Raw genomic sequence first — 10,515 nt, 5'->3', positions numbered from 1 at the left:
GAGAGAGAGAAAGAGATAGACACAGAAAGTGAGAAATCACCCTCTGGGAAAGGCCATGTTGCAATCCCTTCACCTTTATTCTATTCTTAAGATATTGGGCACACATGCCCATGTGTCTGGCATGAACTTCAACCTACTGTGTCTGGTACTTGAACCATGGTTGATCATATCGACATCCATCACCTAACCACTAAGTGACCTGAAGCCCCTAGTATGTGCTCTTGTAATCTTTAATAGTCATATTCATTAAGAGATTGAGGTGGAGGTGTTGATGTTGATGGTAGAGCTGGGGTGGAAGTTGCCTTGGCTGTAGCCAAGTGGTAACTCTTTAACATCATGGTCACCCCTGTGGCCTCCAGTGGTGGTGGGGACCCCACTGAGAACCCTTCCTTTGTGCCTTTTCTATCTGCAGAGACAGCTGACACCACCAGGAATACCCCCTGAAAACCCTCAGAAGTTGAGGTCACTCCATTGCTTTCAATCAAAGTAAATGAAGTACCTGATGAACAGGGCCTAGCACATCTCAGTGGTGGCCATTGTGCTGTTCTGACCCACCACCTTTGCCATACAGAGTGTGGAGGTGGTGCCACCCACATCCATTGTCAGCTGGCCACAGAAGCATGAGACCTTAACTATTTAATTATATTAATATGTTTATTTAATTATATAAATATTTGTATTTTTCTACAGGATTGATTTTTCATTACAAAAAGTTTTTTCTTTCATGAGACAGACAGCACCATCAAGAGAATCTTGGTATCATGGATAATTCTTACACTCAGCCAGCCCTGAAGCACAGCACACATATGCTCAGCATACACTAGTAGGTCTCCCATCATGTACCCCAGAAATATTTTCAGGTAAGTAACCCTCATGGAGCATTGTGTTTTACTGCTGTGCAACATCTGTTCCCCCAATGTGATATTTCTAAACAGCTCACAATGGTGTCGTTTTTACTATTACTTAAGGTATTTTAATTTTTAAAAAGTTTTTTCTATAGGGCATGTATGCTTACTTAAGAGACACAGAGAGCGAGGGAAAATGAAAAATCACTCCCTAGAGGGGATGGCAGTCCCCATTCTCCTCAGGATTTTGAGCATGTGTGCACAGGTACCCAGTGTGATATACATGCTGCTGGGTCTGGAACTTAAACTGCGGGTTTAGCTACAGGATTGTTTTAAAATAGTTTTAAATAGTTGTGTGTGAGAGAGAATGGACTCAATAAGTTTTGAAATTTTGTTTTGAAGTGGAGTGAAGGAATGTGAGAAACCAAGCCACCAGGTCCAGGACTCAAACCATGGTTGGTCATTTGGGAATCCAGCAACTTTATCACCACACCACCTGCTGGCCCATTGTTTACATAATTGTTTAAATAATTTTTATCTGTATTGATATTCTCTGCTTGACCAAAATTTAATCAGACTTCTCAAACTTTATCAAGGTCTGTTTGTGCACTTTTCTACGAAATCAAGGTAGGTGGGTTTGAGAAAAACCTCCTTAACCCTAAGGTTTCCTCATGTAATTTGCTATCCACTGACCTCTACCCTGCTACATGGTGCTAAGTTCACAATTGATCATTCTGTATTCAGAATTGAGTCCATTCTCTCTCACACACAATCTCATTGTCCCAGTTCTTGTGCATGTCTCCATAGTCTCTAATAAAATAGTATCAGTCACTGTGCTAACCAGGTAGGTATAAGACATTCACATAACTATCACAGACAAATGGATAAAACCATGTTATGGGGAGACCAGCAGTTGGTGTAAGGGCTGTGTCACTGGACTCTCATGTAGTCAAACATAGTTTGAGTCCCAGACCCAGTGGCTTAAAACTCATACTGGGCATGTGTGCATGCGTGCCCAAGATCCTGAAAGGAGAAGGGATTGTGGTGTGGCCATCCCCCCTGGGGGGTGATTTTTCACTTTCTGTATCTCTGTTTCTCTCCATCTTTCTGGCGAGCATACATGCCCTATAGCAAAAATGTCTAAAAAACAAACAAACAAACAAAAAAACATGTTATAGGGGCTAGCAGGTGATGTGGTGTTTGAGGTGCTGGTTTCATGTGGTTGACTGACCACAGTTCAAGTCCCATACCTGTCTGCTTGCTTTCTCACTTTCCCTCTCTCTCTATTTCTCTATCTGTTTCTCTCATGTGAGCAGATGTGTCCAATAGAAAATTAAATGATAATAGTAATAATAAATTAAAATTAAATAATTTTTTAAGAAAATCTTTTATGTATGTATACAATAGAATATTATCCAGCCTTTAAAAATAATTCTGCATTCCAGCTTTATAGCCTAATATTTAAAAGATCAGGGTTCCACATAACTGACTATGGTTTGAATCCCACTTTTGGTGGCTTAAGACACACACTATGTATGTATGTGTGCATTCCAAAAATACTAACAAAAATGGAAAAGGGATTGAAGCATGATGAACCTCCATTGCAAAGTGTTTCTCTCTTCCTCAGTCTCTAGTTATCACATGGACCCTAAAAGTAACACAACATATCTGTTATTTCGACAACAGGGATGACCTTGGAGGATATTATGCTGATTGAAATAATTCAGGTACACAAAGACATATACCTCATCATCTCACATGTAAGTAGAACATTAAAACTAAAATTCACAAAAGCAGAAATAATATGACAGCTACTACAGGCTGAGGGGAGCCAAGTTTTAAAAATATTGGTGAAGAAAGCAGCTAATGGTGTAATGCTAATGTTGCTGGGCTCCCAGGTAGACCACAGTTTGAGTGCTGCACCCAGTGGCTTAAAACTCATGCCAGGCAACTGTGTATGTGTGCTCAAAAATCCCGAGAGGGGAATGGAGAGGAAGAAACTGCAGTGTGCCCATCCCCTAGGGAGTAATTTCTTGATTTCTGTCTATCTCTCTTTTTCTCTCCAGCAAATGCATGTCCCATACAGCAAAAATCTCTTTAAATATAAATTAAATTAAAATTAAAATGTTGGTCCAAAAAACATAATATTTCAATTAGAGAAGAAGAATGAGTTCAAGGTTCTAATGTACTTTTGTCAATGCAATTAACTATGTTATATTGTATACCTGAAAAATTATCTGAAAGTAGATATTGTGTTCTCATCCCAGAAACAAGCTGTGTGGTGATAAATAATGTTGCTTTAAAAGTATTATTTTATTTAATTTATTATTATTATTTCGTGATTCTGAGCAGATTGAGAGAGTGGAAATGAGAAAGCGAGCCACGAAGTTTTGAACTCAAACTGCAGTTGGCCACAAGGGAGTACAACAATGTAAGCCCTACGCCACCTGTCGGCCCTGGTAATACATGCTAAGTCATAATTAAAATTAAAATGTTGGTCCAAAAAACATTTCAATTAGAGAAGAGGAATGAATTCAAAAGTTCTCATGTACTTGTGTCAATGCAATTAACTATGTTATATTGTATACCTGAAAAATTATCTGAAAGTAGATATTGTGTTCTCATCCCAGGTGACCATCCCCCAGGGTGTAATTTCATGATTTCTGTCTGTCTGTCTCTCTCTTTCTCTCCAGCGAAAGCATGTGCCATATAGCAAAAATGTCTTTAAATATAAATTAAATTAAAATTAAAATGTTGGTCCAAAAATAATAATATTTCAATTAGAGAAGATGAATGAGTTCAAAGGTTCTAATGTACTTGTGTCAATGCTATTAACTATGTTATATTGTATACCTGAAAAATACTCTGAAAGTAGATATTGTTTTCTCATTCCAGAAACAATCTATGTGGTGATAAATAATGTTGCTTCCAAAGGATTATTTTATTTAATTTTATTTATAATTATTATTTCTTAATTCTGAGCAGACTGAGAGAGGGGAAATGAAAAAGTGAGCCACTAAGTTTTGAATTCAAACTGCAGTTGGCCGCATTGGGAGTACAACAACGTAAGCATCACACCACCTGTGGCCCTGGTAATACATACTAAATCACTCAATTTATCCAACCCCCAAAGTTTACAGCAGTTAAAATATCTTTCTACATATCATATATGTCTAAAAATAAAAAAATAGAAATATAAAAATAAATGAATAAACAAGTCATAAAAAATTTTCAAGAATAGTTTTCTTTTTTTCTTCTTTTTTTCCTTTTTAAATTTATTTATTTACAGTCATTCACTGTACATGATTACAACATACAAAATGAGCTTTTCCATCCAGAGTACACTGTATATTGGCTCAATCAAGCACATCAACATATGTGTTATCAACAAATAATTTTCCTTTTCTTATGTCTTGTATATTTTGCCTTTTTTTTGCCATCCTTGATTCCCTATCCCTCACCCTCTGCTGTGTCCTACCCTCCTCCCATATTTTTCAAAATGGCTGGTAAGAGAAAAAAATACAACAAAAGAGAAATGCTCAGTAAAAAATAGAGTTGTTTTTAGTTATTACATATTAAATTATGTAATGAGTATTTGACACCTGAATTATCAGCAGAGGCTGTTATTCATAGGGATTTGTGGATTGATTTTGTAGAGAGTTGGAATTTAAGGATATACTAGTCTTCTCTGGAAAGTATCCTACTCCTTTGTAAATCATAAGACTCATTTGTACCATGATGGTGTGTTGCAGACCTGAGAGTGCTATTGGACATAGCAATAAAATATCTTCTGTACACTGGTGAGGAAGCCACCAATGACTGATATTATTCCTTTCCTTCCTTGCTAAGGCATCATACAGAATTAGGTTTTTGTGCATTTTTTTCATTCTATTTTTGTTTTTTATTTAGAGAGAGATTTTTGCTAAAGGGCATGTACAATTGCCAGAGACAGAGAGAGAAAAAGTGAGAAATCACCCCCTGGGGGGATGGCCACGCCACAGTCCCTTCTCCATTTTCCTCCATTCAAGGATTTTTGGCATGCATGCACAAGTGCCCAGCATGAGTATTAAGCTCCAGGGTCCAGGGCTTAAACCATGTTCAGTCATGTGGAAGTCCAGTGCCTTAACTACTTTGCCGCCTGCTAGTCCAACTTTTGTATATTTTAACACTATTCTAAAAATTACAAATTATAAATGCAGTTGTGTTATACAAGTACTTTGGCCTCTCTTAGTCACAAAATTACAAAGCTTCTTGCCTCAGGATGGAGGGGTCCCCAAAGCCTTACCTGGCCATAATGAAATAAGTCCTGTGCCTTAAACACCATGCCACCTGCTGGCTCTGCCAGGTGCTATTTAAATTTTCCAGAACATTAAAAAAAATTTAAAAAGCATCAACAGGGTTTCTGGAATAAATAGAAACAAGGTGACATGTGGGATATACCCAGTTCTAGAAGTGGTATGAAGGTGAGTGTATGCATGGTGAATGTAGCCCATAATTGAAGAAAAACCCCCAAAAAAAAAAAAAAAAAAGCTTCTTGCATCAGGATGGGGTGGTCCCCAAAGCCTTACCTGGCCATAATGAAGTAAGTCCTGTGCCTTAAACACCATGCCACCTGCTGGCTCTGCCAGGTGCTATTTAAATTTTCCAGAACATTAAAAAATATAAGAAAATCTCTAACAGGGTTTCTGGAATAAAGAGAAACAAGGTGACATGTGGCATATACCCAATTCTAGAAGTGGTATGAAGATGAGTGTATGCATGGTGAATGTAGCTCATAATTGAATACTATTTATTCTAATACTGCCAAAAGACTATGATACTAAAGTTCTCATCACAGAAAATGTGAAAAATTTCAGACGAAAGAAAAGACCTAAAGTGAGGAGAAGTGGTTAAAAGATTTTAAAAATAAAAAAAAAAAGTAAAGACAGAGAATGTGTGAGACAGAGAGTGTGTGAGACAGACAGAGAGACAGGCAGCCTGAGACAGAAAAGACGGAAGTTGCCCTACCATGTATGAATATTTTGGGAGTCTTGGAGATGCGGTTTAGAGCATAGCTCCCCTGACATGCCAGGACACACCTCAGTTTTAAAAAGGCTTCTTGTCTAAATATTTCTGGAGTCTCAGAATATGAAATTATTAAGTTTTCTAGGGATCTGGGCTATTTTTAAATAATATAAGTTTAAGTAACTTTATATGCTTTACATTCATTTTAGTTACTTCTGGTATTTTAAAAGATTTTTAAATTAATTTTATTTATTATTATTTTCTAATGTGATCAGAGAGAGAGAGAGAGAGAATGAGAAAGCAGTTCACCAGGTCTGGAACTCAAACAGAGGTTGGCCATGTAGAAGTCCAGTGCCTTAACTGCCACAGCACCTGCTGGCTCTACTTATTTCTGATATTGATAGTAAAGACCAAGTATTCCTCATCCAATACCTGAAATGGTACAAAATCTGAAATGTATTTAGCTTCAACATGATGCCACAGGTGGAACATTCTATAGTTAACCTCATGTGAAAGGTCACAGTCAAAATACTACAATTCAAGGACCAGCAGATGGCATAGTGGTTATGTCGCTGGACTCCCATGTAGTCAAACACAGTTCAAATCCTGGACCCACCAGCTTAAACTCATGCCAGGCATGAGTTTGTGCCCCAAGATTCCGAGAGGAAAATGGAGGAGAAGAGATTGAGGTGTGGCCATCCCCCCTGGAGGGAATTTCTTGCTTTGTGTCTCTCTTTGTATTTCTGGCAAGCACATGCACCCTATAGCAAAAACCTTTCCAAAAAAAAAAAAAAAAGAAAGAAAATCTTACAATTCAAAAATACTGTATAAAATTACCTTATAGGTCTAGCAGGTGACATGGTGGTTGAGGCACTGGACTCCCACATGGTTGATCCTGGTTTGAGTCCCAGACTTGGTGGCTTACTTTCTTTCTTTACACTCTCTCTCTATCACTCTGTCTCTCTCTAATGGGCACACATGCTCTGTCACAGGTTGAGAAAAATTATAATAATAAATGAAAAAAAATAAATAAGTCTTCAAATAATTACTTTAAGACTATGTACATAAAAATCACATGAATAATACATGTTTAGACTTGGGTTACGTCCCAAGATTATTAATTAATATTCCAATCTTTAGAATCAGAAGATGGCATGATATTTACAGTGCTGGACTCCAAAATGACTGACCACAGATCGAGTCCTGTACCTGGTAGATTAAAATTGTGTGTGTTTAAAATCTTCAGGAGAAAGTGGAGAAGAGATTGTGGTATGACCATCCCTCTTGGAGGGTAATTTCTCTCTCTGTGTCTCTTTTGGTCTCTCCAGTGAATGTACACACCTTGTAGGAAACAATCTCTCTCTAAAAAAATTCCAGACATCAAAAATACTCCAAAATTAAAGAAAAATTAAATCTGAAACTTAGTTGCAAGCATTTTTGATAAGATATTTTCAACCGGTAGTTGGTAATGTTCAGGAGTGGAAAAAAACATCAACAGAATTGGTATTCCTTTTCCTTCCTTAGTCGTTTATTCATAAAACATTAATTTGTAACAGTAAATAGTGAGGAAAAGTAACAAATAAGTTGTTGACTTGCACTGTGGGTAGCAAACTCAAGCCACGACAGAGCCAAAGTTTCTGTTACTCAGTAGGATGTGCTGTGAGGCCTCCAAGAGTCTGCAGCGTGAAAGACTCATCTTTCTTCTCCCACAGGCCTCAAACAGCTCAGATGGGAGGCTGAAGGTTGCTGTTCAACCATTTTTCCTGATCTTGTTTTCTGATCTCATACATCCCAGGTTGTTCAATGGATTTATTATAATATAAATAAAAAGGAATTCATTATTCATCATTTGTCTGAAATCTTGGTTTGTGTTCATCTTATTCAACAAAAAAGTATACTCTAAAAATGTCCACAAGTTAAGCTACCAAATTTTTTTTAAAGATCTGTGCTAGTGCTTCCACAGTGTGGACCATCCTGATGTTCAAGCTTTCCAGGTTGCTTATCCTTCTGTTCTTGTATTTTTGGAGCAAGCTGCTGATTTTGGCTGTTGTATTTCACTTAGCAATCATCACTTTCCAAAATGTTTGTTTCTCACAGAATCTGTAGATAAATTCGTTAAAATTATTCAATTTCAAAATCTCTCCCATATCTACTAGCAATATTTGTTTTGTTTTGTTTATTTTTGAGAATTACTTAATTTATTTTTACTCAGTAGGATGTGCTGTGAGGCCTCCAAAAGTCTGCAGTGTGAAAGACTCATCTTTCTTCTCCCACAGGTCTCAAACAGCTCAGATGGAAGGCTGAAAGTGATGACTGCTTCAATTTTTGCTGTTCAACCATTTTTCTTGATCTTGTTTTCTGATCTCATACATCCCAGGTTGTTCAATGGATTTATTATAATATAAATAAAAAGGAATTCATTATTCATCATTTGTCTGAAATCTTGGTTTGTGTTCATCTTATTCAACAAAAAAGTATACTCTAAAAATGTCCACAAGTTAAGCTACCAAATTTTTTTTAAAGATCTGTGCTAGTGCTTCCACAGTGTGGACCATCCTGATGTTCAAGCTTTCCAGGTTGCTTATCCTTCTGTTCTTGTATTTTTGGAGCAAGCTGCTGATTTTGGCTGTTGTATTTCACTTAGCAATCATCACTTTCCAAAATGTTTGTTTCTCACAGAATCTGTAGATAAATTCGTTAAAATTATTCAATTTCAAAATCTCTCCCATATCTACTAGCAATATTTGTTTTGTTTTGTTTATTTTTGAGAATTACTTAATTTATTTTTATTATTTTTAAATTTGACCAGAGATAGAAAGAAAGAGAAAGAGAGGGAAAGTGTGAAAACAAACCACTGGTTTAGGGCATCAAAACAAAGTTGACCATGTGGGAATTCAGCTTCTTTACCACCATGCCAACTGCCTGCCCCTGTTTTTTGTTTGTTTGTTTGTTTGTTAATTTTTAAGATTTTTGAAATAGGAAGTGTGCACTTGCTGGAGGGGGAAACAGAAAGACAGCAAGAGGAGAAGTGAGAAATCTCACCCAGAGGGGATAGCCATGCCACAATCCCTTCTCCTCCATTCTCCTGGAATTTTGTGTATGTGTACACACATGCCTGGTATAATTTTTAAGCCACCAGGTCCGGAACTTGAACTGTTGTAGGCCATTTGGAAGTCCAATGCCTTAACCATTACACAATCTCCTATTTTCAGTATTTTTTAAAAAATTAAAAATGAAAGTAAGTCCAATGTCCTCTTGTAAGTACAGACTTGGGGACCAGTAGATGGCATATGGATACTTCACTGCACTCCCACATAGTTGACCATAGTTTGAGTCACAGACTGCAGATTGAGGCTCATGCTAGACGTGTGTGTGTGTGTGTGTGTGTGTGTGTGTGTCAAAAATCTTGAGAAGAGATTGGAGGAGAAGGGATTGTGGCATGACCATTCTCCCTGGGTGGTGGTTTTATGCTCTCTGTCTCTCAGTTTCTCTCTCTCTCTAGCAAGCACATATGCCCTATTGCAAAAACCTCTTTTTAAAAAAGAATAACTTTGTGGGAACCAGCAGTTAGCGTAATGGCTATGTCGCTGGACTCGCACGTAGTCGACCGCGGTTCGTGTCCCAGACCCGGTGGCTTAAAACTCACGCCGGGCGCGTGTGCGTGCGTGCCCAAGATCCCGAGAGGAGAATGGAGGAGAAGGGATTGCGGCGTGACCATCCCCCCTGGGGGGTGATTTCTCGCTTGCTGTCTCTATGTCTCTCTCTGTCTGTCTGGCGAGCGCACGCGCCCTACAGTGAAAATCTCTAAAAAAAAAAAAAAAAAAAGAATAGCTTTGTGAGAGTTTTTGAGTGTCTGCAGGCCCCCACTGTGCATTGAGTACAGTCTCTGCAGCTCCAGTCATCCTCTTTTCCAGAAGGAAAGTACATTGAGTACATTCACTGCCCTGATAGCATATGCAAGTTCTACCCCCTGGATATCATTCTGAATAAGTTCTCCTTGAAGTTTCTGATCTTGAGCAGCATATTCAGAAAGTCCATGCTCTACTGTCAGAGGGAAAATATTTGAAATAAATTTAGAAAAAAGTTAGAGGCACCTGAACCCATTCTGGTGTGAGAGTACACAGGCCTTCACAATATTTGCTGTAGTATCTGTTGAAGATATTTCATAGTTTTGTCAACAGTACTAGGGAGAAATGTTCACCTGTTGAAATATCCATTTTGTAAGACAAATAATAATGTGATTGAATGTATGGAAGAAAATTAAATAAATAAATAAATAAATAAATAAATAAATAAATAAATAAATAAAAATAAAAAAATCATGCTCACCCCCCAAAAAAAAAGAAGATGTGACCTGAATGGTGTTGACTGGGCTTCTAAAAGTAAAGCCATTCTGTTGTAAATGTACTTTTTTCAACATGTTCCATGAACAGCTTTAAAAGGCCACCTTTTAAGTCTTCTTTAAGCTGTTTTCAATGTAAAGTTTTTCATATATATGAAAAGAGGCACGATGCTCTGTGATGCTCCCATGTATTGTCTAAGAGCTATAGTAAATATTTCAATATAGAGATCTGCAGGACTGACATGCAACTCTTTTGAGACGCTAAGTGATTCTTCTTTTTTTTTTTTTTAAAGATTGGTTTTTGTATAAGGGGGCATTGCTCTA

The 10,515-nt window shown here is 37.5% G+C and overlaps 1 pseudogene; it reads right to left on the bottom strand.

Moving 5' to 3' along the window:
• Positions 1–230: 230 nt before the first annotated feature.
• Positions 231–10,515, bottom strand: part of LOC102491404 (CDK2-associated and cullin domain-containing protein 1-like) — an 11,054-nt pseudogene continuing 769 nt past the window's right edge.

Source organism: Tupaia chinensis, unplaced genomic scaffold (assembly GCF_000334495.1).
Source record: "Tupaia chinensis unplaced genomic scaffold, TupChi_1.0 Scaffold138674_1, whole genome shotgun sequence".
In the NCBI taxonomy this organism is placed as follows: Eukaryota; Metazoa; Chordata; class Mammalia; order Scandentia; family Tupaiidae; genus Tupaia; species Tupaia belangeri.
The sequence above is the reverse complement of the archived record's forward strand: the minus strand, read 5'-3'. Positions and strand labels throughout refer to the sequence as shown.